Source organism: Rhincodon typus, chromosome 20 (genome assembly GCF_021869965.1).
Source record: "Rhincodon typus isolate 14 chromosome 20, sRhiTyp1.1, whole genome shotgun sequence".
NCBI lineage: Eukaryota > Metazoa > Chordata > Chondrichthyes > Orectolobiformes > Rhincodontidae > Rhincodon > Rhincodon typus.
Window position 1 is genome coordinate 44,752,505 of NC_063351.1, and position 6,000 is coordinate 44,758,504.

Sequence of the window (6,000 nt, forward strand, 5' to 3'; positions counted from 1 at the left end):
GAAAGAACTGCGGATGCTGTAAATCAGAAACAAAAACAGAAGTTGCTGGAAAAGCTCAGCAGGTCTAAGGAAGGGTCACTGGACCCAAAACGTTAATTCTGATTTCTCTTCACAGATGCTGCCAGACCTGCTGAGCTTTTACAGCAACTTCCGCTTTTGTTGCACGATTGGCAAAAATATAAAAAATGACACGAAGAAGAACGATTCCACACAGTGAGTGGAACGGACAGCGTGAAGAGTGTGGCACAGAGAATTAATCGTGGTTTTAACAAAGGAATTGGATAACTTTCTAAGGAGAAAATGTTTGCAGGGCTATGGGGGAAAAGGCAGGGGAACAGGAGCAGCAGAATTGCTCTTGCAGAGAGCTAGCATAGATGCTAATGGGCAGAACTGCCTTCTCCTGTGTGTGTTGTAATCTTGCTAAGATCTGTAAGAAATTTCTTCTTGGCACTCCTGCCAACAATCAAAAAACCCAGAGCCCTGATTGATTGTTACTGACTCCAACCTTTAACCCCAACTGCCCTTGGGAGAGATCAGTTAATGAGAGGGAAAGCAGGAAAACTGATTTCATTGCTGTTGTACGTTATCAACATGATAGAAATTCCAAGGTTTATGATTTTTAAAAAAACTCATTTCACGAAGAATCTTCCTGGGAGAATGCTGGTGGGGTCGGTTGGGATGTGTTTTATCAGATGAAGGAGTTAGAAACCAGGAATGGGATCAGTTAGGAATTCTATAGGGTGCAAGGTCAGAAAATTCCGTAAGAGCTGCTACTTGCAAAAGGCCTCTGCTCAATGCTGGAACTGATTCCTCACAAGCCAGTAACTAATTTCCAGGCAGATGTTCAGGGGGGATCGCAGAGCTGCAGTAAAACCACACAGTACAACAAGATCTGGAATCCTGGGCCCCACAAACTGATTCACAGCCTCAACGAATCACATGCTGACTGCAATAGGAAAGGGCTTTTAGTTGTTCTCCCAGTGCAACTTCCTAATGTTCAAGGTACAGTATCAGCTCAACTGGTTTGGCAGGCGTGATAAGATTTTAAAGAGTGAAATGTCTAAACGTATAATTGTACAAACATTTGAACAATAGTAGGCCACTCGGCCCGTTGAGCCTGCTCTGCCAATCAATAAGATTATGGGCGATCTGATTTTAACATCAACTCTACATATCCTGCACATCCCCCGATAATCTTTCATCCCTTTGGTTGTCAAGAATCTACCTACCTCTGCCTTAAAAATATTGAAAGATTCTGCATCCACTGTCTTTTGAGGAAGGGAGTTCCAAAGACTCACAACCCTCTGACAGAGAAAGAAAGTTTCTTCATCTCTGTCTTAAATGAGAGTCTTTTTATTTTTAAACTAGTTCTCAATTCTCCCACAAGAGGAAACATCCTTTCAGCATCCACCCGGAAGTAAAGTCCGCTCAGGATTTTATGTTTCAATTAAGTCACCTCTGACTTTTCTAAACTCCTAAGGATACAGGCCCAGCCTGTCTATTCTTTCCTAATAGGGTAATCTAAAATATAAAATTGTTACTTTTATTTTACATTGATCTTTGCAACAAGATTATCTAATGGTATCTAGATAATAGATTTTTGAGAATTAAATTTGATTCGGACATTTTCTTGTCCCTCAGGCGTAGGCAATCTTCATTTTCCAGACATTTATCAACACAAAGCTCTTCCTGGTCAATCCCCACTTTAAGTGGTGGGTGCGTGGAATGCGCTGGTGGTGGTAGTGGAGTCGGATACATTAGGGACATTTAAGCAACTCTTGGAGGGGCACATGGCTTTCATTGGCAGGGGAATTGAGTTTAAGAGCCGCGAGGTTATACTGTAGCTCTATAAAATCCTAGTTAAACCACACTTGGAATATTGTGCTCAGTTCTGGTCGCCTCATTATAGGAAGGATGTGGAAGCTTTAGAGAGGGTGCAGAGGAGATTTACCAGGATGCTGCCTGAACTGGAGGACAGGTCCTATGAGGAAAGGTTGAGGGAGCTAGGGCTTTTCTCATTGGAGCGAAGAAGGATGAGAGGTGACTTGATAGAGGTGTACAAGATGATGAGAGGCATAGATAGACTAGATAGCCAGAGGCTTTTTTCCCAGGGCGGAAATGACTATTACAAGGGGACATAATTTTAAGGTGATTGGAGGAAGGTATAGGGGAGATGTCAGAGGTAGGTTCTTTACACAGAGAGTGGTGGGCGTGTGGAATGCGCTGCCAGCAGTGGTGGTAGAGTCAGATACATTAGGGACACTTAAGTGACTCGTGGATAGTCATAGGGATAATAGTAACATGCAGGGTATGCAGGGTAGTTTGATCTTAAGAGTAGGATAATAGGTCAGCACAACATTGTGGGCTGAAGGGCCTGTACTGTGCTGTACTGTTCTATGTTCTTAACATAGAGTCACCATCACTCCTGTGGCAGCAATGAGACCACACAAAGAAGCTAATAATTACAGAAAGAACTTGAATATCTCCAGTGTACTTCACAATGTCAGCACTTCCCAGGGTTTGGAGAAGATGGAAAGTTTTGAGTGGTGTCTCTAGTGTAACTTTGGCCTCAGAAATGTAAGACTTTTCCCTTCTTAAAACCAAGTGGGCTAAGGTCAATGCTTTTTATTACTTAATCCAGCATCACTTGCCATTTGTGAGTGAAATAGCCGCACAGAGGCTGGGTCCTGTCACAAAATCGGCCTTTAAGTTACGTGTGCACAGTACCCCAGCTGTAGCCAGCCAGCTCAGAGTCAATCCTCAACTGAGGAGATTCTAATCTCCTGGTTATATTGGTCAGCCAGGGCTTTCCTGATTGGCCCAGGTTAACAACCCCAATCAAGAACCTCGTAGTTAATGTGGTCCACCCGATCCCAATCACTACAGTCAGAGACAATTCTGAACTTCTACTATCTTTTGAGGGCATTTGTTTTTCTCCATCTACCTAACCAGTTCCCCTAACATCTTGGAAATCTCTTCACACTCAGCCTTGTACATTCTGGGGAGTACAATCCTGGTTTGTTCAATTATCCTTGTAATTTAACCTTTGGTGTCCAGGTACCATTCTGATCAACCTACACTGCACTCCCTCTGCTATCTCTTTCCTGGGTTCAGCAATATTCACAGTGACTCTGAATGCAATCTTAACAGGGTCTTGTGTAGCTCAAACGTGACTTCTACTCCCCTTGTGTTCTTATTCTCAAGCAACAAACACCATTCCAATAACTTTTCTGATTATCGCCTGCATCTGTTCATGATATTTTGGTGATATGTGTCCATGAATCACCAAAGTCTCTAATTTTTTAGCATTTAAAAAGTATCCAGTTCCATCCTTTTAGTTGCAAATTTGATGAGCTCACATTTGCCTGGATTGAAATCCATTTGCCCCAGTTTTGCCCATTCACTTAACCTCAATATCTCTGTAATTTTTAAGCTTCCATTTAGACTGCTTACAGTGTTGCTCATCCTGGTGTCATCAGCAAATTTGCCCTGCGTCTCTCTATCCCGCCATCTAAATTGTTAATAAATAAATTGAATAGTTGATTTCCTGATACAGATCCCTGTGGGACATCAATGATCATATCCTGGCATTACCACACCCTGCTCTCTAACTCCCGACACTCTGCTAATTTCCTGACCAGTTCAATAACATTCCTTTATTCCACGAGCTACAACTTTAGTTAACCGTCTCTTTATGAAGGACTTTCTAAAATGCCTTTCATAACTCCATAGCGTACGCATACCCCTGTCCTCAACTTCAATCACCTCTTCAAATGAATTCAATCACTTTCACCCCTAATGCAGCTTTTACAAACTCACTGATCAGCTGAAAATCTTCAAGGTCTTCATTCATCTTATCCTTAATTATTATGCCTGGTAAACTTCCTGACAATGGAAGTTTGGTTAAATTATCTACAATTCTCTAATTTCCCTCTATCATATTTTTTTAAAATTGTAGAGTGAAATGTGCAATTTTCCTAAAGAAATGAGTTTGAAATGGAGAGAACTTTGGAAGATTATAGTTAAGGATTCTGCAATGCTCTCACTGACTTCCTTTAAAACCCACGATGGGAACCATTTAATGTTGGGCCTTTTTGTTCATTCGTATCATCATGTTCTTCATTCCTGTGCCCGACTGACTTTTCAGGCAAAGGCAAAAAAAAATTGCCTGGTCCACTTTGAAGAAGAACAGGAGGGGTCTCTCAATGTCCTAGCCAATATTTATCCCTCATCACAAATTGCCAAAACAAATTAATGAGCCAATCAGCACATTGTGGTTCGTTGGGCTCTTGCTGTGCAGAAATTGGTCATCGAAGATTCATAGAGTCAAAAAGCAGAGAAACAGACCCTTCAGTTCAATTCATCTGCGCTGACCAGACATCCAAATCTGACCTCATCCCATTTTCCAGCATTTGGCCCACATCCCTCTAAACCCTCCCAATTCATATACCCATCCAGTTACATTTTAAATGTGGTAATTGTAGATCGTTCCATACACATACCTCCCACTGTGTGAGAAAGTTGCCCCTCAGGTCCCTTTTAAATCTTTCCCCTCACCTTAAACCCATGCCCTCTAGTTTTGGACTCCCCCACCCTAGGAAAAGACATTCACCCTATCCATGCCCCCCATGATTTTATAAACCTCTACAAGGTCACCCCTCAGCCTCTGACACTCCAGGGGGAAAAAAGCCTTAGTCTATTCAGCCTCTCCTAATGCTCAAACCCTCCAGTCCTGGCAACATCCCTGTAAATCTTTTCTGCATCCTGTCATGTTTAACAACATCCTTCCTGTAGAAGGTGACCAGAATTCATAGAAACCCCACAGTGTGGAAGCAGACCCTTTGGCCCAACAAGTCCACACCAACCCTTGGAGCATCCCACCCAGACCCATCCCCCTAATCTACACATCCCTGAACACTGTGGGCAATTTCCCATGGCCAATCCACCTAGCCTGCACAACTTTGGACTGTGGGAGGAAACCAGAGCACCCAGAGGAAACCCACGCAGACACGGGGCGAACATGCAAACGCCACACAGAAAGTTGCCCAAGGGTGGAATCGAACCCAGGTCCCAAGTGCTGTGAGGCAGCAGTGCTAACCACTGAGCCACTGTGCCACCCCATTTATGCTGTATTCTAAAAGTGGCCTCACCAATGTCCTTTACAGCTGCTACATGACATCCCATCATGTTTGTCTTTGTAACAGCAATGACCAAACCATAACCCATCAGCCATCATGTAGTGTGGTTAATCTTAAGGATGTTACAGATGCACTGCCTAAAGAAAAGCTGCATCCCTTTAGCTCTCTTCAAATTGATGCCATTTTTAAGTCATGATCCTAATGAATGGCTGGACAGCTTGAGGGGCCAAGTGGCCTACTCCTGTTCCTATTTCTTATGGTCTTATGGTGATTTGACTTTTTCCTCCAATCCTTGGCCACGATGAAGCATGGATCCAATTTGGGTATTTCCTCATTACCAGGAATAGACATTACACAGCTCAAATATCTTTTGCTTTGAATGGATGTGACATAACCCCACCGCTAATGTACAATTCAGCTGCTGCTTTTCCAATGAGCTTTCAACCCAAAACTTCCAACAAGCAACGTGATCTTTGTTGAAGACTGGAATTTATTTGGCAAAGGATATTAGCTGACAAAGGGCCAGTCTGCTAGGTAAAGCACTTACATCTACATGTGGGCTCCCAGACAGCAGGTATTGTTCACACTCACAACATCTGTTCTGTGGTTTTCCAGAAAGACACTGTCTTGCATGTTTTCTAAGGACTTCCTTTTCACCTTCCAGTGAAAGGCACTGGGCAGACAGCTCTTTGATATCCTGCCATCTGTGTTGACCCCACCTTCCCAAGGTCAGATTGCACAGCTCCAACTAATGGTTACAGCCTGGACAGAGTTATCAAATAACAGATACCTGGGAGTGAGTTACAGACTGGAACCTAATCGAGGGGTTCAGGGTGGTCTATATACAGAATAACAGATACCC

At 43.1% G+C, this 6,000-nt stretch overlaps 1 protein-coding gene across 1 annotated transcript in view; it reads right to left on the bottom strand.

Annotated features, from left to right (window-relative positions):
* The window catches only part of LOC109932289 (lysyl oxidase homolog 4-like), a 33,783-nt gene that overhangs the window by 20,897 nt on the left and 6,886 nt on the right, over nucleotides 1-6,000 (bottom strand). The gene's annotated exons all lie outside the window — the stretch shown is intronic.